This window comes from Bufo gargarizans, chromosome 5 (assembly GCF_014858855.1).
Source record: "Bufo gargarizans isolate SCDJY-AF-19 chromosome 5, ASM1485885v1, whole genome shotgun sequence".
NCBI classification, from domain to species: Eukaryota; Metazoa; Chordata; class Amphibia; order Anura; family Bufonidae; genus Bufo; species Bufo gargarizans.
The window spans coordinates 298,660,493-298,686,841 of record NC_058084.1 but is presented as its reverse complement, the minus strand read 5'-3'; positions in this window follow the sequence as shown (position 1 = coordinate 298,686,841).

The window sequence follows — 26,349 nt, the reverse complement described above, 5'->3', positions numbered from 1 at the left end:
CAGGTACAAGTTACAGTTTAGTGTATATGAGCTGGAATGGTCTATTCCAGCTTAACTCCCACTCTGTGGAGAGGTGGGCTGGACCCACATCCTGCAGTATGGGTGGAGAAGGAAGTTAGTGGGAGATTGCCAGCCACCCCTGCTAGGGGAAGGCTGTGAGATAGTGTTTAGGAGAACCCTAAACAAGGACACACATATATATATATATATATATATATATATATATATATAGTGGTTTTATTAAAAAAACAACAGGGTGATGCAACGTTTCGACCTTCCTTGGTCGTTTTGAAAAAGACCAAGGAAGGTCTAAACGTTGCATCACCCTGTTGTTGTTTTTTTTATAAAACCACTACTGGATTTTCTACATTGGTGAGTGCTGCAGATTTTTTGCATTGATTTGACGTTGGGACCATTTGCCAAGATCCTCTTCTGCTTGCACCACCACTACCTGTAAGGTATTTTTTTATGGCTTTCCCTATCATTGGGCTCAGTAGTGATGCCAAATCCTTGCATATATATATATATATATATATATATATATATATATATCCCAGCTAGAGCACCTTTAGCTCTGCTGGATGAAGAAGCAGAAACTACAGACCAACTCCAGAGTTCCAGGAAGAAAGCATCCCCTGAGAATGCATCTGTGAGATAAGTCCAGAGTCCTAGGAGAAGCCTATTCCTCCACAGCTATTCTGTCCCCACACAGCAGAAGTGACAGATAAGTGCAGAAGCTAATCCTGCCACAGTTACAGAGCTACCAAGCAGACGTTTATCCTGCAAGCTCCACATTTAAAGCAGAAGTACTCATTCCTACAAATCATTGCCCAAACCTGCTGGGACCAAGAGACAAAAGCTGTATACTGTTTGGATGCAAGCTATTTAAAGTAAAGCAACGTTCATACATCATCTAAAGGTCTGGACATAATTTATTCTGCAAAGTTACTCTATTACTTCTACTATCACTAAACTCAAATTTATTGCAAGTGAGCCAGGAGTCTGGTCGTACCCAGGTAGTAGACATCATGACAAAACTACCACAAAACTATAGAAACATAATGGGTCTTTACCCCACTCTGGCATTCCTAACCTGGGACATGCGTTATAACACCTTGGAAGGGCCCTGGGATAGTAACCTGCGCACACTGCAATTGGTGTCACAACAAATACCGACTATTAGCCACCCATTCCTGGCCACTACAATTTCACAGTGAAAATACTACTTCAAAGCCTCCAAAGCCCTTGGTATGGGCAATCAAGAGCTGTGCAAGGCAGGGTACAGTTTAAAATACAGAAAATTTTCATACCGAGGGGTAGGGAGATATGTCTGGGTTCAGCTATGAACCCGGACAACCTCCATTAAATATTTAATAATAAAGTATCCACAAATAACATTTAATAATAAAATATGAAATTGTTAAAAATTTCAAATTACCTTATGGTAAGCATTAACCATTCTGCAGGTGAAATACTTTGACTGAAAATGGTGTCCGATGAGAGACCCTTTGTAGCAGATTGACAAAACTGGAAATGCTCATCTGTAGATAGGTAATAAACTTGTCAGGATAATTTCGCAGTTCGGGAAAAAGAACTTCAAATGCACCCCTTCTCATTCGGGCCGAGGTGATCGGATGAACCTAATAGCGACGGCATCATCTGTACAATTTGTATCTAAAATTGATGCTTTTTATCATTGAAAAAATGTAATACTGGATCCGTTATTCCATTTGAAACTGGATGATAATGGATGAGACGGATCCGTCAAATGGATCCGGAAAAACCTGTTATCTGGTTGCATATGGTTTGCCATTGCCGAAACAGGCTTCCGGATTCTAGCAATTCTAGTTTGAAAGTGCCCTTATTTATAGAACCGTGCCAGCAGAATAAGGGTATTTAAACTTTAAAGTTTTTGTCACAGGAAGACAAATATTTTGCAGTCTTGTATATAATAAAATATAAACACAGTAGAGGTATACAATCAAAAATAATGCTAACACAGGGTGTAACACATAGTCACTTAAAGGATAGAAATCTTGACACAATATTGCAATATTACATTTTTGTTTTGTTTTTAATTGGTCATATCATGCCACACATCATTTGATAGATTGAGCCACAGAAAAAAGTAAACATATAATCATGTATTTATTCATTCTTATAATCCACTCAGAGCTATATAGTAAAATAAATATGCTATAATTACTGGACAGATAAATATAAATACTTCAATAATACACAAAAATGTCAGGTGGAGGTTGCAGAATCAAAATGCTAAAAAAAACAACAAAAAAAAAAACAAGAGGAAGCAAGCTTAAAAAATCTCAACACAATATAGGTTAGGCTACTTTTACATTACCGTTTTTTGCTGATCTGTCATGGATCTGCAAAAACGCTTCCGTTACCATAACACAACCGTGTCTTCTATAGCCATGACAGGTCCTTCATGAACACCATTGAAAGTCAATGAATGGATCCGTTGTCTATTGTGTCAGAGAAAACGGATTCCTCCGTTTGACTTACATTTTGTCCCAGGACGGATCCGTCTTGCTCCGCACCACATCGCGGGCACAAAAACGCTGGTTGCAGCGTTATTCTGTCTGAGATGGGAGCGCAACCAAACGGAATGGAATGCATTTTGGTGCATTCCGCTTTGTTCATTTCAGTTTTGTCCCCATTGACAATGAATGGTGACAAAACGTGTTTTCTTCCGATATTGAGATCCTATGACGGATCTCAATAGCGGAATTGAAAACGCTAATGTGAAAGTAGCCTAAGAAGAATGAGAACTTCAAATGTACATTAACATTATATGTATATTAAAATTGTATGTACATTTTATGCATAGTGCATATCCAATATATTGTGCTGCCAATGGCAGGGAATAGAGATGTAAGAACTTCAGTTTTTGAAGTTCGGGTTTACGCTGAATTGCTTTATGGTTTTCGTTACCACAGAACATAACATAATTCAATTACGGAATGCATAACAGAATGTCTTTAGAGGTATTTCATTATGCATTCTATCATAATAGAAGTCTATGGCCAGCATAACGGATCTGTCCGTTTTCCATTATGCAGGAGGGGACTGCATAACTGAAACCCGAAACCGAACTTCAAAAACTGAAGTTTGCTCATCACTACCAGTGAGTTGACTACATAATGCAAAAATCAAACATAGACACTTTTTATACAAACAATAGTCAAAGCACTGTTGTATGTCTATAGGCTTGTCATTTATTTTAATCTTTTACCCAGTGTAGTACTTTGACTATTAAACAGTCTCTTGATAAGTACTGTATATGTCAGATAATTATAAAAAAATAAAAAATAAAAATAGACAACATGCTAATGAAGTTGCTGATGAAATAAGAATTATGTTATTTACCGGAGGCTGACTTTACAATTCATATTTAAGATGTTGTTTTACCCAGAATCAGCAGATACAGTGCTTAGGCAACAGCTTGTCAACCACAGAGTGGGCAATCCTTTGTTCTTTTGATTAATTAGTGTCCTTCATGGCACGCAAAATACTTCGAAGGGAAGATATCTGTCATGTCTAATAAAATTAAATAGAAAATGAAAACTTGCTGCTAGTTTTTAGATACATCATAAAATGCTAACACAAATGGTTAAGGAACTTTAAACAAATTCTTATAATATAACTTTTCTTGTCTTTTTTTATTATGCATTATTTAAATAAATTGGTTAATCAAAAAATTAAAAAGAAAATTATATATTTAAATGTTTAACAAATTAGCATCACCTGGAGTATAAAATTATCACATTATTTATCCCGGACACACACGCAAATTTTTTTAAAAAAAATCTAAAATTGCTTTTTTGTTCAGGATCCCGTCTGAAAATTCAACGTTATATTTACCAAAATTGGTAGCCATGAAAATGCTGTCTCACCCCCCTCCAAAAAAAAAAAAAAACAAGACTCTACATAGCTCCTACAATAGTATGGCAACACAAAAATACATGATTGTTTTAATGTAGTAAAGCATGTCATAAAACATGATAAGAGATATAAATTTGTAATTGCCATAATTGTCCTGACCTAAAAAAATGAAATCATTATATGTGCAAAAAAAAAAAAAAATATATATATATATAAAAAAGATCCTATTAAGGTTGTGTTGATAAAACAATAAAGAAAAAGTGAAGGCAGGTAAAGTATGAAAACGCACAACCACGCAACAGCAGTGGAGAGCAGGTGTAATTACTCCTAAGCCATCCCATTAGAGTCAAGTGTTTCAACCAATGGGGTGACAATCAGCAGTGAATGGGCAACCTGTTTTATTTAAAGAACAGGGATCAATCAAAGTCTTATCTTCACAAAACATTTGTAGAAGTGTATTACAACACAATCAAAGGAGATTTCTGAGGACTTCAGAATGTATGGTCAAGAATTGTGTAGTAGTGTGTTAGCCAGATGAGCATTAACAATTTTTCTTCTGAAGTCCTCATGTGATGTTGAATACTTTTGTGTTCATAAATACAAAAGTATTAAAGGGGTGATAACTAACCAGAAAAAATAAATAAAAAATCATATTGCAAAGTTTCAGACTACAGGCTCTTTCTTCAGGCAAACTTACAAATAGGTAAGGCTGACAAGTCAGCCTGCATTTGTGGGAGGGGTGCAGGCACCTCAGCTTACTTGTGTGTGTTTCCGGTGCCTGAATTCTCACTACAAGCGTCAAGCCCCCCATCACAGCGCACCATTCCAGATAAGCAGGGCCGTCGGGGTCCCTCGCGTCTACTGCCGCATCTGTCTGGCTTGCAGGGTAAGTACGTCCCTTCTCCAGTTCCTCGTTCCTTACCCCTCGGCCACAGTGTTCCATCGTTTACCCGCCCACTCTCCCGGCCGGCCTCCACCGCACTTCCTGATTGCCAGCGCTGCAGGGTCACGTGGGGCGCTAGGTCCGGTGCTGGACATTCAGCGTCCTGTTTTCCCAGCAACGGGGTTCGCGTCCCTGGCCTGCACACACGTGACCACGGCACAGCATGTTCTAGTGCAATGTGTTCTCCTGCTTCCGGCTCTCGCTGGTTCCTTTCTGGCCCCAACGCTTGCGGGGTGGGGGATGGAGCCGCTGTTGCTATGCGATTTCGGCAGCTGTGCCTGTTAGTCTCCGGCTGCCCCCCCAGGGCCTGGGGCTGCTTTCCGGTTAGGGGGGGGGGGGGGGGGCGTCACCGATGCTTCCTTCTGCCAGTTACAGCACACAATGTCTATCAGACAAGCAGGCACAGCAGAAACCGCAAGCAGCACGTCATTTCCATGTCGGGATGTTGTTTTAAAGAAGTCACTATGAGCATGTATCCACACTTACCACATTAAATCATTTAATGGTTACTTACCTTGCATTTCTTGGCCTTCAAAAAAAATAATAATAATAATGCGTTATAAAAAAACAACAAAAAAGGGTTTTTATAAAAATAAAAATAAAACTCATGTGTTCAAAAAAAATAAAAAATATTTAAATCTTGTCCTGATCGTCACAATACTGGTTGTTTTGCAGACCCTGGGCGCTCCCCTGTTCTAGCTGCATACCGTCAGCCAAACTTCTCTCTAATAGTCTGTCAGTCGTTCCATCTAAAACTACCGCCGCTTCTTCCACTCTGCTACATCTGCGAACATTTCGGTAACTACTTTTGTTTCCCACTCATTCCGTCACTCAGTCCCACATCAGTTACGAATGTCACTACCAGTCACGGTCGGCCCCCCAGAGTCTGATAGCTACCATTTCTACATTTCTATTGCCGGCCATTTCAGGCTCACTTTCAGTCACCATGTCTGTCGCCTGTCACGTTGCAGGCTCACGTTTTACACATCACCATGTTGGTTGCCTGTTATGCTGCAGGCTCACGTTTTTTATTTACCATATCTGTTGCCTGTTACGCTTCAGGATTCCGTTTATCAAATACCATCTGTTGCCTGTTACTTTTCGGGCTAACGTTTATTGTTTACCATATCTTTTGCCTGTTACGCTTCAGGCTTACGTTTATTGTTTACCTTATCTGTTGCCTGTTATACTTCAGGCTTACGTTTATCAAATACCATGTCTGTTGCCTGTTACGTTTCAGGCTTACGTTTTTTAATTACCATCTGCTGCCTGTTACGCTTCAGGCTTACGTTTATTAATTACCATATCTGTTGCCTGTTACGCACAGGCTTACGTTAACTTACGTTCATTATTTACCTTATCGGTTGCCTATAACACTTCAGGCCTACGTTTAGCAGTCACCATGTCTGTTGCCTGTTACATACAGGGGTTTGAATTAGGCATTTGAAAATAAAGCCATTTTAAATACTGCCTTTTTGAGCAAAGATCTATTTACTTCAGGCCAACACAGGTTCAGACCATGTGAGATACCCCCCTACATACAGGGGTTTGAATTAGGCATTTGAAATATAGCCATTTGAAATACTGCCTTTTTCGTGCAAAGTTATATTTACTTCAAGCCTACACAGGTTCAGACCGCGTGAGATACCCCCCTACATACAGGGGTTTGAATCAGGCATTTGAAATACAGCCATTTGAAATACAGCCTTTTTGTGCAAATATATATTTACTTCAGGCCTACACAGGCTCAGACCATGTGAGATACCCCCTATACATACAGGGGTTTGAATTAGGCCTACACTGGTTCAGGCCCTGTGAGATACCCCCCTACATACAGGGGTTTGAATTAGGCATTTGAAATACAGCCATTTGAAATACAGCCTTTTTGTTCAAAGATATATTTACTTCAGGCCGACAGTGATTCAGACCGTGTGAGATACCCCCCTACATACAGGGGTTTGAATTAGGCATTTGAAATACATCCATTTGAAATACTGCCTTTTTGTGCAAAGATATATTTACTTCAGTCCGATACTGATTCAGGGCGCGTGAGATACCCCCCTACATACAGGGGTTTGAATTAGGCATTTGAAATATAGCCATTTGAAATACTGCCTTTTTTGTGCAAAGTTATATTTTCTTTAAGCCTACAAAGGTTCAGACCGTGTGAGATACCCCCCTACATACAGTGGTTTGAATCAGGCATTTGAAATAAAGCCATTTGAAATACTGCCTTTTTGTGCAAAGAAATATTTACTTCAGGCCTACAGTGATTCAGACCGTGTGAGATATCCCCCTACATACAGGGGTTGGAATCAGGCATTTGAAATATAGCCATTTGAAATACTGCCTTTTTGTGCAAAGATATATTTTCTTCCGACCTACACTGATTCAGGGCGTGTGAGATCACCTCTATACACCCAGGGGTTTGAATTAGGCATTTGAAATACAGCCATTTGAAATGCAGCCTTTTTGTGCAAATATATATTTACTTCAGGCCTACACAGGTTCAGACCGTGTGAGATACCCCTCTACATACAGGGGTTTGAATTAGGCATTTGAAATACAGCCATTTGAAATACAGCCTTTTTGTGCAAAGATATATTTATTTCAGGCCTACACAGGTTCAGACCGTCTGAGATACCCCCCTACATACAGGGGTTTGAATTAGGCATTTGAAATACAGCCATTTGAAATACAGCCTTTTTGTGCAAAGATATATTTACTTTAGGCCTACACAGGTTCAGACCATGTTAGATCCCCCCTACATACAGAGGTTTGAATTAGGCATTTGAAATACAGCCTTTTTGTGCAAAGATATATTTACTTCAGGCCTACACAGATTCAGACTGTGAGAGATACCCCCCTACATACAGGGGTTAGAATTAGGCATTTGAAATATAACCATTTTAAATACCGCCATTTTGAGCAAATATATATTTACTTTAGGCCTTCAGAGGTTCAGGCCCTCTGAGATGCTACCTCTACATACAGGAGTTTTAATTAGCCATTTAAAATACAGCCATTTTGTGCAAAGAAATCTTTAATTGAGGCCTAGTCTGGTTCAGGCCGTGTGAGATACACCCTTTACATACTGTCAGTCTTTTTTTCTATTAATTAAACACCTATTTAGGGCAAGATCCTAAATTCAAAAAATATGAGGAGAGCGTCAAATAAGGGACGTGGCCCAGGTCGTGGTGCTACTGGTGGTGCTCCTGTTGCAGGGAGAGGATGTGGTCCATCTGTGCCAGCTACACGCACAAGTGAAACCTCTTCCTCAGGTGGGAGTAGGCGACAAAACCTGCAGCGGTATTTGGTCGGGCCTAATGCTGCTCTACAAATGGTGAGGCCTGAAAAAGTACAGGCGATAGTAGATTGGGTTGCTGACAGTGGATTCAATTCCTTCACATTGTCTCCAACCCAGTCTTCTGCTGAAAGACCACAGTTGGCACCTGTAGCCGATTTCCATCAGTCTTTCACCTCACCCCCTTGCAAATCAGCCAAGCAGTCTGAGCCCCAAGTCATGCAGCAGTCTCTTCTGCTTTTTGATGACTCTGTTAGCAGGGTTTCTCAGGGCCATCCACCTAGCCCTGCTCCAGAAGTGGAAGAGACTGAGTGCACCGATGCCCAACCACTTATTTTTTCAAGATGAGCACATGGGAGGACCATCGCAGCACATCTCGGATGATGACGAAACACAGGTGCCAACTGCTGGGGCTTTTGAAAACGTGCAGACCGACAAGGAATTTCAGGGGTGAAGACTGGGTGAAAGATGATGTGGAGGACGATGAGGTCCTCAAACCCACATGTAATCAAGTTCATGCGAGTGACCGATGTAGTTCGGAGGAAGAGGCGGTGGACGCAAAGAGCCACCAGCACAACAGAAGAGGAAGCAGGGTGCAAAAGCGGAGCGGCCGTCCTCTAGACAGTACGCCTCCTACTGCCCACCTCAGCAAGGAACCGAGCACACCAAAGCCAGCTCCAAGGAGTTCCCTGGCGTGGCAGTTCTTCAGACAATGTGCTGATGACAAGACACGAGTGGTTTGCATGCTGTGCAATTAGAGCCTGAAGCGAGGAATAAACATTCTCAACCTGAGGACAACCTGCATGACCAGGCACTTAAGTGCAAAGCACGAGCTGCAGTGAAGTAGACACCTCAAAAAGCAAGAAAGGTCTCTGGCTCCTCCTGCTTCCTCTTCTGCTGCAGTCGCGGCCTCTTCATCCACCTCTGGAGTGACAGTGCCACCTGGCACCCCACAAACAGAGGATCTGCCAGCAACACCAACACCTGGGTCACCAAGCATTTCCACAATGTCACACGGAAGCGTTCAGCTCTCCATCTCCCAAACGCTGGAGAGGAAGAGGAAGTACCTCCCTACCAACCCGTGATCCCTAGCCCTGAATGCCAGCATTTTTTTATTACTTGCCTTTGAAATGCTGTCATTCTGTCTGGTGGAGATGGATAGTTTGTAAAGTAGTTGTGCCCAGCCACCACTACTTTTCAAGGCGAGCCATCCCTTCTCTGCACAACCAAGTAGAGGACAAAATCAGTTGTGCACTGCGAACGCCATCTGTGGCAAGGTGCACCTCACTACGGATACGTGGACCAGTAAGCGCGGTCAGGGCCATTATATCTCCATAACAGCACACTGGGTAAATGCAGTGGCGGCTGGGCCTATGGTGGATAGCAGTTTGGTGCATGTACTTCCACCACCGAGGATTGCAGGGCGCTTCAGTTTGCCTCCTGTTGCTTCCTCCTCCTACTCCGCTTCCTCCTACTCTACTAGCTCCTCATCCGGTCAGTGTAACACCTTCACCACCAACTTCAGCACAGCCAGGGGTAAACAACAGCAGGCAGTTTTAAAACTTATCTGTGTGGGGGACAGGCTTCACACCGCGCAGGAGCTGTGGACGGGCCTTGAACAACAGACCGATGAGTGGTTTGTGCCAGCCAGCCTCAAGCCCGGCCTGGTGGCATGCGATAATGGGCAAAATCTCGTAGCAGCTCTGGGACTAGCTGGTTTGACGCACATCCCTTGCCTGGCGCATGTTCTGAATTTGGTGGTGCAGAGATTCCTTAAAAATTACCCCGACATGTCAGAGCTGCTGCATAAAGTGCGAGCTGTCTGTGCACACTTTCTTCGTTTTCACCCTGCTGCTGCTCGCCTGTCAGCGCTGCAGAGTAACTTTGGCCTTCCCGCTCACCGCCTCATATGCGACGTGCCCACAAGGTGGAACTCCACCTTGCTTATGCTGGCCAGACTATGCGAGCAGCAGCAGGCGATAGTGGAGTTTCAGCTGCAGCATGCACGGGTGAGTCGCTCGGCGGAACAGCACCACTTCACGACCAATGACTGGGCCTCCATGCGAGACCTCTGTTCCTTGTTGCGCTGTTTCGAGTACTCCATCAACATGGCCAGTGCTGATAACACCTTTCTCAGCGTTACTATCCCACTTCTATGCCTCCTTGAAAAAACGCTCCTGGCGATAATGGAAGAGGGTGTGGCACAGGAGGAGGAGGAGCAAGAGGGATCATTTTGTAGGGTTTCCGGCCAGTCATTCCCAAGTGGCTCAGAGGGTGGGTTCCTGCACCCACAAACCCAAGGTACACAATTGTCCAGCCAGGGCACAGTTCTGGAGGATGAGGAGGTGGAGGATGAGGAGGATGAGGAGGAGGAGATTCAGGAGGAGGAACCTGTTACACCCATGCTTATGGTTGTGACTCCTTGGGAGCCGCATGCAGTTGCCCGCGGTCTGGGTGTTGTGTCAACCGCAGCTGGGGGCACTTAGTTGTTTGCCTCAAGTGCGGTTGCCGCGGACAACAAGTATGCATGCGGTTGCCTCTGGCTTTGTGTGTGTGTTTGTGTGCACTTTCCCCTTTAAGTGGCTTCCATCCCTTGCCTGGTGTAGGAAGGGTTAACTCCCTCTTTGTGTGAACACTGGGTGTGTCTGTGTGTGTGTGTGTGTGTGTGTGTGTGTGGCTACATGGGCTATTTAACCTCAGTTGAGAGCAGAGGTCTGAGGGGTACTCCAGGCATGTTGCTGGAGTCATCCTCCTGGTTTGTATACCATCTGCCAGTGAGGGCCACCCTTGTGGTCATAAATGTTATATGTGATATTTAGTTGATGTTGTTTTCTCTTTCATGTTTAAGGCACCTGTGGATCTGGGTTACTGTGTGTTGATGTGTGTGTCCTGTGTCCATTTATGTTTGGGTGTGGACATCAGTTTTTTGAGCACGGGATCCATTCAGTGTGTCTGTGGCAGGTAGGTGTGGAAGTGCTTTTCATCCTCCTGCCATATACATAGGCTGTTCATGTTTCTATCCCCTTGCAGCTTGGCCAGTTTAGACTCCTGTTTCTCCACGTTCAGGAGGAACAGGTTGTCTACCCAGCTTCTAGTCCAGGGCCACCCTGAGGGCTAATAGGAATATTAGGTTCTGGAGTATGAGCCCTCCTACCATCAGGGTCGGCTCATACAGCTAGGAGATAGGGTCAGAATTAGGGATTGATAGGAGGTGACCTGCTCCCTGATTCCTGTCCTGGCCTTGCAGCGACCAACATCTTCCATCATCGCACGGCTGAGGGTTTTCCCCATCCTCAGCCGTGACAGATCCATGTTCACAGCAGGGTGGCACCCATATCAGCTCATGGCCATCACTGGTTCGTGGCTGGGGGAATACAGTGGACACAGATGATACACCTCCCACAGAGGACAGCTTTTCGTTGCCTCTGGGCAGCCTTGCACACATGAGCAATTACATGCTGCAGTGTCTCTGCAACGACCGCAAAGTTGCCCACATTCTAACTTGTGCTGATTACTGGGTGACCACGCTGCTGGATCCCTGTTACAAGGACAACGTACCGTCGTTAATTCCCTCATTGGAACATGATCGTAAGATGCGCGAGTACAAGCGCACGCTGGTAGACGCGCTGCTGGTGGCATTCCCACCTGACAGCGGGGGCACAGTGGAAGCATAAGGCGATGGGAGAGGATGAGGTCGCCAACACAGCTGGGGCACCGCCAGCACCTCAGAAGGCAGGGTTAGCATGGCCGACATGTGGAAAAGCTTTGTCAGCACAACACAACAACCAGCACCACCAGCTGATATGGAACGTCTTAGCAGGAGGCAGCATTTCACCAACATGGTGGAGCAGTATGTGTGCACACGCCTACACGTACTGACTGATGGTTTTGCCCCATTCAACTTCTGGGTCTTCAAATTGTCCACATGACCAGAGCTTGCCCTGTATGCCTTGGAGGTTCTGGCCTGCCCTGCAGCCAGTGTACTCTCTGAACGTGTATTTAGCACCGCAGGAGGCGTCATTACAGACAAACGCAGCTGCCTATCCGCAGCCAACGTGGACAAGCTCACGTTCATTAAAATGAACCAGGCTTGGATCCCACAAGGCTTGTCTGTACCTTGTGCAGAATAGACATTTATACCACTTGTACTCAAGTCAAGTGCAATGATTCTTTGTTTTCTTTCTTTTTTTTTTGTCACAATATTTTGGGGGCTACCCCAACAAAAAATTAAAAATAAACATTGTTGGCTACCTCCTCCTCCATTGCTGCCTCCACCTACAACACCACATTCACCGCGTCCTCAACCTCCAACTCCATATCCACCTCCTTCTCTGAGTTGCAGGTTAATAATTTTTAATTTTTAGTTATTTTATTTAATTTTAAGTTATTTCCCTATCCACATTTGTTTGCAGAGCAGTTGCCATGCTCTTAAGCAGATTTTAGTGTCTTTTACATCCCTCTAGCTTTTTCAAGGACTATTTAGTGCCCTAAATTGAAAAAAAAAAATCTTATTTTCAATTGTCGAGTGACATTTTAACATTTTTGGCATATACAAACCCCTGCTGAGCCTGGGTGACAGGGGCCTAAATCTCTCAAAATCCTCTGTTCTATTGCGGGGTGACATGAACCCCCTTTTGCCATGAATAAACCCCTGCTGTGCCTGGGTGACAGGGGCCTAAATCTCTCAAAATCCTCTGTTCTATTGCTGGGTATCCGGGATTCATTGTTAAGCCTTAAAAATTGATTCCGGGAGTTTATAATAAGTACTTGGAGTACTTTCATGAATAAGGCCAGCACTTGGAGTGCCACGCACGGCATAGAGTTTCAGGGAGATTTATCCGTAAGTTGGTTTGTATCAGGGACACACCATAGGATCTCCGGGAGATCTATTTACTTTATCTAACTGTTGACAGATTTTTTTTTAGTACCAGGGGTACATGTAGAAGAACAGTCTCAGGGAGACTGACCTACTCTGGTTTGACGCATACCTATATTTAGAGTATAAGATACATAGAGTGTTAAGATTCATCTGTTGTGTGAGAGCTATTGTTCTGGTGGTAACTGTAAGAACATATCTCACTGTAATATTATCACTCTGTCATTTGAGGAATTTTCTTACTGTGGGTGGAGGAAAATCTAAGTGTGAGTTTCCCCCTCCCAACCAGGGACTGCAGGCTGAAAATAGTGACAGCTTAGTTCTCCTTCCCAATCTCATGTTGATTGTAAAGCAGAGTGTTTTCTCATGGACCTCAGACAAAATACAAGACTTTGAGAAACATTTATATGAGAAGGTGGCAGCAGGATGCTTTGAGTTCAGGAAGATACAGACCCCAAACATAGTTACAAAAGTTCAGGAGCCAACACGTGAGTAAACAGAGACAGCCGAGACATTTCTCAGTTGCTGTCAGCCATTTACTGCAGATGCTGTCTGTTTCAGCGTGATAGACTTAAAAAATGCTTTTTTCTCTATCCCGGTTGACAAGTAGACCAGACTCTTTTTGCTTTTTCCTTTGAGGGTCGTCAACTCACCTGGTGCAGGATGCCCCAGGGATATGCTGATTCACCTGTAGTGTACAGCATTGTCCTCCAAGCCAGTTTAAAACCATGGCACCCCCCCAGGGTTCTGTACTCTTGCAATACGTGTGTGATTTGTTATTGTGCGGTGTGTCAGAGGAGGCCAATGTAACAAATGGTTTATCTTTGTTGAAATGGTTGTCTGAATGTGGACACAAGGTGTCACGCAAGAAAATGCAATGGTGTAAAAAGCAAGTTGAATACTTGGACTTTGTTCTCACAAAGGGAGAAAGGTGAATCAGCACAGAAAGAGTCCAGTGTGTTGTGGGCCTGGTCACCCCGGACACCAAGAAAGAAATGTTATATTTTCTTGTTATGATAAACTTCTGCAGACAATGAATTCCTGATTGCTCCTACTATGACAATGTAATGAGACAAGCCACTCTGGCAGACATGCCAGATCTCATCAGGTGGTCTGAGGAAACGTTTAATGAAATGTTCTTTTAATGACAAGTCTGGGTTTGGGCCTCCCTGACTACAAACTCACATTCCACATATATGCTCGACAAAATTGTAAAACCATGGCGGGTGTGCTGACCCAGTATCACAGAGGTAAGTCAAGTCCTTGTGCCTTTTTCTCTAAGGTGGTTCTGGCATCCATCCAAGGAATGTCTGAGATCTCTTGCAGCCTGTGCTATGATGGTTGAGCTTGAAACGCCACTCACAATGGGACATGAGACTATCCTGTACACCACACATGATGTATTAGGCCTTCTCAAAGGTATGCATACACAGCACATGTCCACACAAAGACTATCTGAATCTGAAATTCTACTCCTCAGCAATTCCTCCCTTCAAATCAAATATGCAACACACACCTCAGGTCCAGCACCTATCTTGAATGCCCTATTAGGACTTAAAGGACCTGAGGATCACTTGACAGGGGCACATGATTGTATACACGCCATACAACATGACACACATGTTGTCCTGGAAGCCAGACCCATCACATACCAATCTGCACAAGCAGCAGAATTTATTGCACTCACGAGAGCATGCATACTACATGAAGGTAAACCAGTCACCATTTACACTGACAGCAGGTACGCACATGAAGTGGTCTGGGACCACGGGGTCATTTGGCAAACGAGACAATTTATTGCAGCTGATGGTAAGCACATCTCACATTCACAACTTGTCATACAGCTTTTTGAAGCCATAAGATTTCCCTGACAGATTGCTATTGTCCACTGCAGGGTGCATACTGGTGGTAAAGATCATGTGTCCCAAGGCAATGCCCTGGCAGACACGGAGGCCAAGAAGGCTGCACTGATGGCCCCCGGCCACATTGCAAATGGTGAATTTAGTACCTCCTTCACTTGAGTTAACTCAGATGCTTGTGGATCTCCAATCCTCAGCTACTGACGATGAAATGGCCGATTGGTGGTATCCAATCTTGCAGAAGAATCCTCCACCAGGATGCACTCCCTCAATTCTGGAAAATGGCACAGATGGTCCACTTGGACTGTGGGATTACTGACGATCCTAATGACTCCGCCGGAGGATAACAAAGCTGAAGTTGCTATAACTCAGAAAGGTGGATTCACTACCTTCTGGTACAATTCCTCCAGTACTCACATTGCAACTTACTCCTTCTGTTTATGCAGCATAATAAATAGTGTTGAGCGCGAATATTCGAATATCGAATTTTTTTCGCGAATATCGGCACTTCGCTAATTCGCGAATATTTCGAATATAGTGATATAAATTCGATATTTCGAATATTGTTTTTTTTTTTTTTTTTTTTATTGTTATATTTTTTTCTTTCCCACTTCCCTAAAGTTGTTCTTACCTGTCCTTTGGATTCCTGGCTTCCTGGCTGCTCCAGTCAGTGCCCGTTGCCGCTTCTGCCGACTTCCATGCTCATGGAGCGTCCCCATCACCATGGGAACATCTCCATATACTAGAATGTACTGTCGGATTTGAGAATTACGTTGAAATCGCAATTCGATTTTTTCAAGTTATAATAATCGAATTTCGATTTTAACTTAGCACTGCTATATGCCATATTAGGCTAACTAATATGGCATATAGCAGTGCTAAGTTAAAATCGAAATTAGATTATTATAACTTGAAAAAATCGAATTGCGATTTCAACGTAATTCTCAAATCCGACAGTACATTCTAGTATATGGAGTCGTTCCCATGGTGATGGGGACGCTCCATAAGCATGGAATATGGCTTCAATGGCTTGGTAGAATTAGCGAATTGACGAATATATTCGTTATATTCCACAAAACGAATATAACGAATGTATTCGTCATATTCCACAAAACGAATATAACGAATGTATTCGTCATATTCCACAAAACGAAGATAACGAAGTATTCTGCATCTTCATTTTAGCTACCTATTCATCAATTTCGCTAATTCTAGCAATGATATAGGAAAGTTGACTATAGAGACAGCTAAGTATAATTCGCTATGCGATTATATGACTGCTTTTTTTTATAAATAGTATAATTATAATAATTATCAGGTATTATAATTATTCTATTTATTTAAAAAAAAAGCAGTAATATAATCGCATAGCGAATTATACTTAGCTGTCTCTATAGTCAACTTTCCTATATCATTGCTAGAATTAGCGAAATTGATGAATAGGTAGCTAAAACGAAGATGCAGAATACTTCGTTATCTTCGTTTTGTGGAATATGACGAATACTTCGTTATCTTCGTTTTGTGGAATATGACGAATACATTCGTTATATTCGTTTTGTGGAATATAACGAATATATTCGTCAATTCGCTAATTCTACCAAGCCATTGAAGCCAACCATATAGTAAACCAGGTCCAAGTTGGAATCGCAATTCGATTATGTCAAGTTATAATAATCGAATTTCGATTTTAGCTTAGCACTGCTATATGCCATATTAGGCTAACTAATATGGCATATAGCAGTGCTAAGTTAAAATCGAAATTCGATTATTATAACTTGAAAAAATCGAATTGCGATTTCAACGTAATTCTCAAATCCGACAGTACATTCTAGTATATGGAGATGTTCCCATGGTGATGGGGACGCTCCATGAGCATGGAAGTCGGCAGAAGCGGCAACGGGCACTGACTGGACAGCTAAGTTTAATTTGCTATGCGATTATATTACTGCTTTTTTTAAAAATAAATAGAATAATTATAATACCTGATAATTATTATAATTATACTATTTATAAAAAAAGCAGTCATATAATCGCATAGCGAATTATACTTAGCTGTCTCTATAGTTAACTTTCCTATATCATTGCTAGAATTAGCGAAATTGATGAATATGTAGCTAAAATGAAGATGCAGAATACTTCGTTATCTTCGTTTTGTGATATATGACGAATACATTCGTTATATTCGTTTTGTGGAATATGACGAATACATTCGTTATATTCGTTTTGTGGAATATAACGAATATATTCGTCAATTCGCTAATTCTACCAAGCCATTGAAGCCATATTCCATGCTTATGGAGCGTCCCCATCACCATGGGAACGACTCCATATACTAGAATGTACTGTCGGATTTGAGAATTACGTTGAAATCGCAATTCGATTTTTTCAAGTTATAATAATCGAATTTCGATTTTAACTTAGCACTGCTATATGCCATATTAGGCTAACTAATATGGCATATAGCAGTGCTAAGTTAAAATCGAAATTCGATTATTATAACTTGAAAAAATCGTATTGCGATTTCAATAGGAGAGTAGCCTTTAAGTTAAAATCGAAATTCGATTATTTAAATCGCATATTAATCGCGATAACAAGAATAATGACGAATATTCGATTTCGACGAATATAAAACGAATATTCTATCGAATATTCGCGAATTTCGGCGAAATCGAATATGGCACCTGCCGCTCATCACTAATAATGAAGTGCAGTCCTTCCACAAGATGCGGCAACCACTATAAGAATGGACATACCCTCAGAAACAAACAAACCCCCTCCAACCCTGTATCTTAACTTTTAACAATATGAGAGCAATATCTGACCCAACATATGAGGAAGTTCTTGCAGCAGATACTGGGTTCTCTGATGCCAACCTATGGTTAGAATGGATGAAGTACAGTGCAGCTTCAGTAAATAAAAGTAATTATTATATATGTGGGACCACTAAGCCTCACCTAGGTACTGTGCCCTTAATATTGCCCTCTAGTGTTGAGGAATGTTTCTTGCAAATATTCTCAAATTCATCTAGTAACCAGTCTGCATGTGAAGAATGGAAGCAAAAATACCCACTCCTCATAAAAACTTCCCACCCTGGTGCAGGTATACATATCTATCCTGGTAACTATACCTGCCACAGAGGGGGAGATCAAGGAAGATCCCTGGGTAATTTCACTGAAGGATACTGTGCGACTTACAGTGAAACCGATACCTCCCTCACACAGAATCAAGTATACTCGATTGGAGATGTTTATTGGATCTGTGGGGATGGAAAGATAAGATCTAGACTAGAGGGTTCCTGGAAAGGTGAATGTGCTCTTGCTAAAGCCATCATGAACATACATACCTTTACTCAAAATGAAAAAGACACCAACACACATATCCGCAACCGTCGCGCCCTCCCAAAAGGTAGCTTCAACCCACATGTGTATATTGATGCAATCAGGGTCCCAAGAGGGGTCCCTTATGAATTCAAGGCCAGAGGTCAGGTGGCAGCAGGATTTGAATCCATAATTCCCCACGTAAAAATCAACAAAAATGTAGACTGGATCAACTATATTTACTATAATCAACAAAGGTTTGTAAACTACACCAGGGATGCGTTACAGGGTGTAGCAGAACAGTTACTGGCAGACTCCATTATGACATTTTAAAACCGCATGGTACTCGATATGATACTTGCAGAAAAAGGTGGTGTCTGGAAGGTATTGACGGACCCCTCATCATGCTGCACGTTAATACCCAACAACACCAGCCCTGATGGTAAGGTCACACTGGCAATAAAGAAACTCGAGGATTTATCAATCAAGCTCAAAAGAAACTCAGGTATCGATAACCCTTGGGATCAGTATTTTGGCTGGTTCACTACCTGGAAACAGGCACTTGTACAGTTGGGAATGATTATCCTGATAATTATTTTAGTAATAGCATTAGTTGCAACATGTATCATACCATGTGTAGGCAAACTGATAATGAAAGGAGTATCAAATATGTCATTTTATGAGACTCTGCTGCCTAATCCTGAAGACAACTCACATGAAGGATATAGAAAATATCTGGCAGTATACAGGGAAAAGGGCAAGGGTAAGAACCATATTATCTAAGAAATTTGGTTCTAATAGGGGACTGAAGAGAAATGTGACTCTATCTTGTCCTCTCTTACATGTACAGAATTGTTATAATATCTCACCCACACACTGTTTCACATCCCCCCGCTGTGAGTTAGGGTTCCTTATCTGTCCCAGGACAGATTCTGGGAATGTCCTAGAACTAGAACAAATGTTCTTGTCTAATTCAGGGTCATTCGGGACAACTGTGTACATTCTTATGTGTGACATATTACATACCATAAAAGGATGTTCCGGTAGTATGTGTGTGAGCACCAATGTTTATCTTTATGATTGGTTTAACGTTGTTGTTATGCAAACTTTTCTACTGCCTATATAAGGCCAAGCTATAGCATAATAAAGTTAGAGTGTTTCTCAGTGATGTGTATGTGTGTCTGTTATTGTCAACTGAGAAACATCTCTCCTGACGTCAGTGTCTCAAACCAAGGTTGTCGTAGAGGTCCAGAAAGGTCCAAATCCTTTCAGGGTGCCTGCTGAATGAATTCAGTAGGCACCCAGTTCCAATCACCCTCCGCCGCGCGGCCAGAGATCGGAACTACACATGATGTACCGGTACGTCATGTGTCCTTAAGTACCAGGACATCATGACGTACCTGTACATCATATTTCCCCAACAGGTTAATTGCCCTTTCCCTTCTGCAAACACAGTGAATCCTGCTATTGACAATTTACATTGTAAATAATGTAAAGTATTGGTGCTTGTAAGATTTTGCCTACTGTGTTCTAGAAAAGAACTTTCATTATTGTAAAAGACATTACAAACTTTTAATGCAAATATCCCAGCATTGTGCCCATGGACCTTAGTTCCCCCCCACCCCCCCATCAAACTGCTTTCCCTGATAAAAGACACTCAATTATTTGTTTCTCTTCTTTCCCTACACTGTCCTTGCTACACTAGAAGGATGCTTTCTTGTGCCTCTGTATACTGTGTAAAATCATTTTCTGTCAGACTCCGTACAGACCCATCCACCCTTATCCACAGCTCAAGACAGAATGATGTCTGCTCTTTCTGCACAGGCATTTGCCTGCCTGCTGTCACTTCTCAATTCAAAGATTGCAAAATAGCCTCATCAGCCACTTTCTCTTAGGGTCATGTGACCATCTTTCTTCCTCCGTCATGATTTTGCCCACTAACATGTGAAATAAAATGGCACTGACCTCCATTTTAAGGGTTTGGTCCGAAGCAAACCTAAAAAGCTTTGGGTTTGTTTGTAGGACAAAATTTTGCGAAATTCATAACAAACTTGGTTCATTACAAATCAAATTGCTAATTCTTAGGCTACATTCACACTAACGTATTTAGTTTCCTTGTCAGTTCAGTTTTTTTGCAGTTAGGATGCAGACCCATTAATTTCAATGGGTCCGCAAAATATGCAGATAGCACACCATGTACTATCCACATCCGTATGTCTGTTCCGCAGTCCCGCAAAAAAAAATTGAAAATGTCCAATTCTTATTTGTTTTGAGGAAAAGGATAGGCATTGTTACAATGGATCCGCCATGAAGACATCATCCGCTTTTTTTATGGATCCGCAATTTGCGGACCACAAAACACATACGGTCGTGTGAATATAGCCTTAGGCCTCATGCACACAACCATATGTATTTTGCAGTCTGCGAAAAATGGATCCGCAAAAAAACGGAATGGACATGGGAAGAAAATACGTTTGTGTGTATGAGGCCTTACTCTGAGTCTATCAATTGGTTGAGATTATAAGGCTTTTTACATGTCAAACATTCCATTACAGATAACTGTTGCCTTGGGCAAAAAGGGAATAAAAGAGGAGAACAAGATTAACATTAGAAGCAGCACCCGTCATCAAAGACACTGAAGCGGGGCATCTTTTGTTCTAGAAACTAGATAGGTATTGTAAGGACTTTGGGGCACATTTAAAAAAGTTGTACTGTCATGTCAGCCAAAACTGTCCACCCTATCTTGATAGCTTGCAAAAGACATTTTCTTTAAAAGCAGGCTGTGTTACTAACAGAAGAGGGAAGGAGGGGGAATGGTCATGAGGAAACAAGGAAGGGTCAGCAGACAGGTAACACCTGGATGTCAGTTCATCAGGTTAGAGTCTGTTCTCTGGAGTCAGAGCATGGAGCTTCTGCTGGCTGTAAGTGGATACAGCCAGCAGACTGAACAGTCCCAACTCAGAATCTAAGTTGCAAAAAAAAATAAAAAATACAATGTGCATATGTATGTCTGTTCAGTAGCCACACAAAAAAAATATAACATTTCCTAAATTTGTCCGTTTTGCGGAAAAGGATGGGCATTGTTACAATGGATCTATATCCATAAATATAAATATATATATATATATACAGGTAAAACTTGAAAAATTAAAATATCGTGCAAAGTAAATTTATCTAGAGTATGACACTTTTAGCCTAGAATATTGAAGTTTTTCACGAAATGTTAATTTTAAGCTGCATTAATGCAATACCTTTTAATTTGCATTACTGAAATAAATGGACTTTCGCATGATATTCAAATTTTTTCGAGTTTCACATATATATATATATATATATATATATGTATATATAGTCATACGGGGGAAGATCGCTCCAATAAACAAGGTGCATGAGCCAGCCCAGGGTTAAAGAAAACAGATGTTTATTTTCCAAACAAACCGAAAATAGATACAGCTTCCAGCAGCCAAGGCCAAACCCAACTTAAAGTCTTCTTAGTTCAGCATAACATTAACAGTAGAACAGTCCGTTCAAAATAAAGGTATTTTTACCCTGGGTCAGTGGCGTACCTACTGTAACGGACCGTTTCAGCAGACAAGGGGTTAAAATCCGTTTAGGCGATATGCCCCTTTTCTGAGAGACAGGCACAGCTACTGCAGAACACCAACCTCCCGAACTGGATACAAAATAGCACTCCAAACTGGAACCTCGCAAATAGCCGTCAGCAGACGAACAGGAAAAGCATTCAGTCGGCTTACACTCCTGGCAATCAGTCTCCAACAGCATACAGGGAATCCCCCCAATAACGAGACAAGGCTCCGTCTTGAGGGTCAAACAGTGGTCTGATGTGCTGGCACACCCAGCCTGGTTTTTATTACAGTTTTGCAAATACAGAACAGATACAACACATCCCCACAATGCATCATGGTTTCCTCCCCTCTGTCCCGGAGACGACCGAAGACAATCCAATTATCTCTCAGGACAAAAGGAAGATCGCCAATACACATGTGGAGACAACAGGACAGACATCACCCTTTAAACACACAATGGGACAATGGGACAATAGAAACATACACACACAAAATCCTCCCCTCTGCCGATGATGATTATTGAACACCAGGGCGAATATAATTATCAAAGGCAGAGAAATACAGTTTTATAAAACATATCACAGGAACCCCAAAACATGCAATAACCCCATAACCAATATATCCTCGGAACCGGGGGATCTGGGTGAACCACATGTCCAAAATTCACCCACATCGGTTCAGTAATAAACGTGTCCCCTGTTTGGTAGTTTCAAACTACTGAATGATGTCTCTGTGCACCAAATACAGGCAAGATAGCACCGTGTTGAAAAGTCAGAACAGTGTCTGTGAGCTAAAATGGCCGCTATCTATTGTTCTCACCATGTGCTTCATCCAAGCAAGTAAGGCAAAGGATGCAATCCAGGGACAGAGGGCTCCGTCCCAAGTGCCTTAAGACCCAATAACTTAAGGGACCATAATCCCAGGGCAGGAGGCTGGTAAACAGCCCCCTCCAAACCACAGTGGCGAGGTTGGTTTCGCCACACACCTACCATATAGGCAGACCACGCAGCTGCTATGGGACTCGTGAGGAAGAGGGGCCCACAGTGGAGGAGAGGCCCCGCCCCCTAATTGCTCCTGTCTATCTTTTTAAAGCTAAAGGACCTTTGATGATGTCATCACAGGTTCTGTAAGGGAACTGCACAGTGTAAAGTGTAGTTCCCAGGTTAGAACAGTGCATCTGCCAGGACCTATGAGGACATCATCTTCAACATCTCAGGTCCTGCAGGATCTAGCAAAGGAACTGCACAAAAAAAAGGTGTAGTTCCTAGGTTTGAAAGGTACATCTGCCAGGACCTGTGATGACATCATCACAGGTCCTTCAACCACTAACAGCACGTATTAGAAGTTCACAATCAGCTCTGTATTGATCCATACAGACTGGAATGGAGTGGTAAGAGGAGGTCCTCCACTTCTCATCATTTACCCCCCCCCCTCCCGCTCCATGTCCTGTTTTTACTCATTGCTCACTCATGTATAATACTTCAGACAGTTACAGTGACCACTACCTCATGTACCTCACACACTGTGAAAATAATGTATAACTGACCACATATTTCTGTAAACATCTACAGTATTATACCTTGTATTTCTCACATCAATACACTGTTCTGTATATATATACAGTACAGACCAAAAGTTTGGACACACCTTCTCATTCAAAGAGTTTTCTTTATTTTCATGACTATGAAAAATATATATTCACACTGAAGGCATCAAAACTATGAATTAACACATGTGGAATTATATACAGTACAGACCAAAAGTTTGGACACACCTTCTCATTCAAAGAGTTTTCTTTATTTTCATGACTATGAAAATTGTAGATTCACACTGAAGGCATCAAAACTATGATTTAACACATGTGTAATTATATACATAACAAAAAAGTGTGAAACAACTGAAAATATGTCATATTCTAGGATAAAACGGGTAAGACAATTAATACATCAGAAGGAGTTAAAGAGGTGTTCTTAAAATATTTCCAGGAGGTATATACAGTCATGTGAAAAAATTAGGACACCCTTTGAAAGCATGTGGTTTTTTGTAACATTTTTAATAAAAGGTTATTTCATCTCCGTTTCAACAATACAGAGAGATTAAAGTAATCCAACTAAACAAAGAAAACTGAAGAAAAGTCTTTTCAAGATCTTCTGTAAATGTCATTCTACAAAAATGCCTAATCTGACTGAGGAAAAAGATAGGACACCCTCACATGTATTCCCTCTTAAATTGGCTCAGATCTCACACAGGTATATCACACCAGGTGCACATAATTAGTAGATTGTTACTCTGCATGTTGAATGAGGCTTGCCCTATTTAAACCTCAGACATTTAGTTTGGTGTGCTCCTGACTGTTGAAGTGAGAGTGAGCACCATGGTGAGAGCAAAAGAGCTGTCAGAGGACTTCAGAAAAAAGATTGTAGCAGCCTATGAGTCTGGGAAGGGATTTAAAAAGATCTCAAAAGATTTTGAAATCAGCCATTCCACTGTCCGGAAGATAGTCTACAAGTGGAGGGCTTTCAAAACAACTGCCAACATGCCCAGGACTGGTCGCCCCAGCAAGTTCACCCCAAGAGCAGACTGCAAGATGCTAAAAGCGGTCTCCAAAAACCCTAAAGTGTCATCTCGAGAACTACAGCAGGCTCTGGCTACTGTTGATGTAGAAGTACATGCCTCTACAATCAGAAAGAGACTGTACAAGTTTAACTTGCATGGGAGGTGTGCAAGGAGGAAACCTTTGCTTTCCAAGAGAAACATCGAGGCCAGACTGACATTTGCCAGAGATAAAGTTGACAAAGACCAGGACTTCTGGAATAATGTTCTTTGGACAGATGAGTCCAAAATTGAATTATTTGGACACAACAGCAGAGGACATGTTTGGCGTAAACCAAACACAGCATTCCAAGAAAAGAACCTCATACCAACTGTGAAGCATGGAGGTGGAAGTGTCATGGTTTGGGGCTGCTTTGCTGCAGCAGGACCTGGTCAGCTCACCATCATAGAATCCACGATGAATTCTACTGTGTATCAGAAGGTGCTTGAAGAACATGTGAGACCATCAGTTAGAAAATTAAAGCTGAAGCGGAACTGGACCATGCAACATGACAATGACCCAAAACATACTAGTAAATCAACCAAAGATTGGCTGAAAAAGAAGAAATGGAGAGTCCTGGAATGGCCAAGTCAAAGTCCAGATTTGAATCCCATTGAGATGCTGTGGGGTGACTTGAAAAGGGCTGTACGTGCAAGAAACCCCTCAAACATCTCACAGCTGAAAAAGTTCTGCATTGAGGAGTGGGGTAAAATTTCCTCAGACCGATGTCGAAGACTGGTAGATGGCTACAAGAACCGTCTCACTGCAGTTATTTCAGCCAAAGGAGGTAACACTCGCTATTAGGGGCAAGGGTGTCCTATCTTTTTCCTCAGTTAGAATAGGCATTTTTGTAGAATGACATTTACAGAAGATCTTGAAAAGACTTTTCTTCAGTTTTCTTTGTTTAGTTGGATTACTTTAATCTCTCTGTATTGTTGAAACGGAGATGAAATAACCTTTTATTAAAAATGTTACAAAAAACCACATGCTTTCAAAGGGTGTCCTAATTTTTTCACATGACTGTAAGTCTAAGGCACAATACTCAAAACAAGAATTAGATTTGTATTTAGATCAGATTCCTCTTAGGGAGATATCCCAGGCCCAAAAGATATTTTTAGAAAAAGAAATATCAATTGCAGAAATAAATAAGGTCTTGGGGCAGGTAAAATCTGAAAAAGCACCAGGATGTGATGGGCTCCCTTTTGAAATCTATAAATCCTTCTCCCAGGTGTTAGTACCTGAATTAAAAACAACATTGGACGAGGCTAAAATAATTGGGGATCTACCAGACTCTATGAAAGAGGCAATTATAACACTTATTCCAAAAAAAGGCAAAGAACAACTAGACCCGGGATCATATAGGCCAATATCACTTTTAAATACTGATGTTAAAATCTTGGCAAAAGTTTTGGCCGATAGGCTCTCAAAGGTGGTTAAAGGTGTAATAAACCTAGATCAAACAGGTTTTATACCTGGTAGAACGATATACTCAAATATAAGAAGGCTGTATTTAAATATTGAAGCTAATAAAACAGAAGCGGGAGAGAAAGCTGTACTATCATTGGATGCCCAAAAGGCATTTGACTGTATTGAATGGGAATATTTATGGGCAGTACTAAAAAGGGTCGGTATAGGGGAAGGATTTATAAGATGGATACAGTTAATATATCAAGATCCGCGGGCTAGAGAGATGGTGGATGGGAGCTTGTCCCTGCCCCTTGCCCTATCCCGGGGCACTAGGCAGGGATGCCCTCTCTCTCCACTATTATTCGCTATTGCGATCGAACCTATGGCATGTATAATAAGAAATGATGGGGAAATTAAATTTTCACTATGAGGGGGGGGAAGAAAAATTGTTAATGTACGCGGATGATATTTTGCTATTTATGCACAATACTGGAGACCAGTTTATTAGAGTTATAGATATAATAGATAAGTTTGGTTGCTTTTCTGGATTAAATATTAAT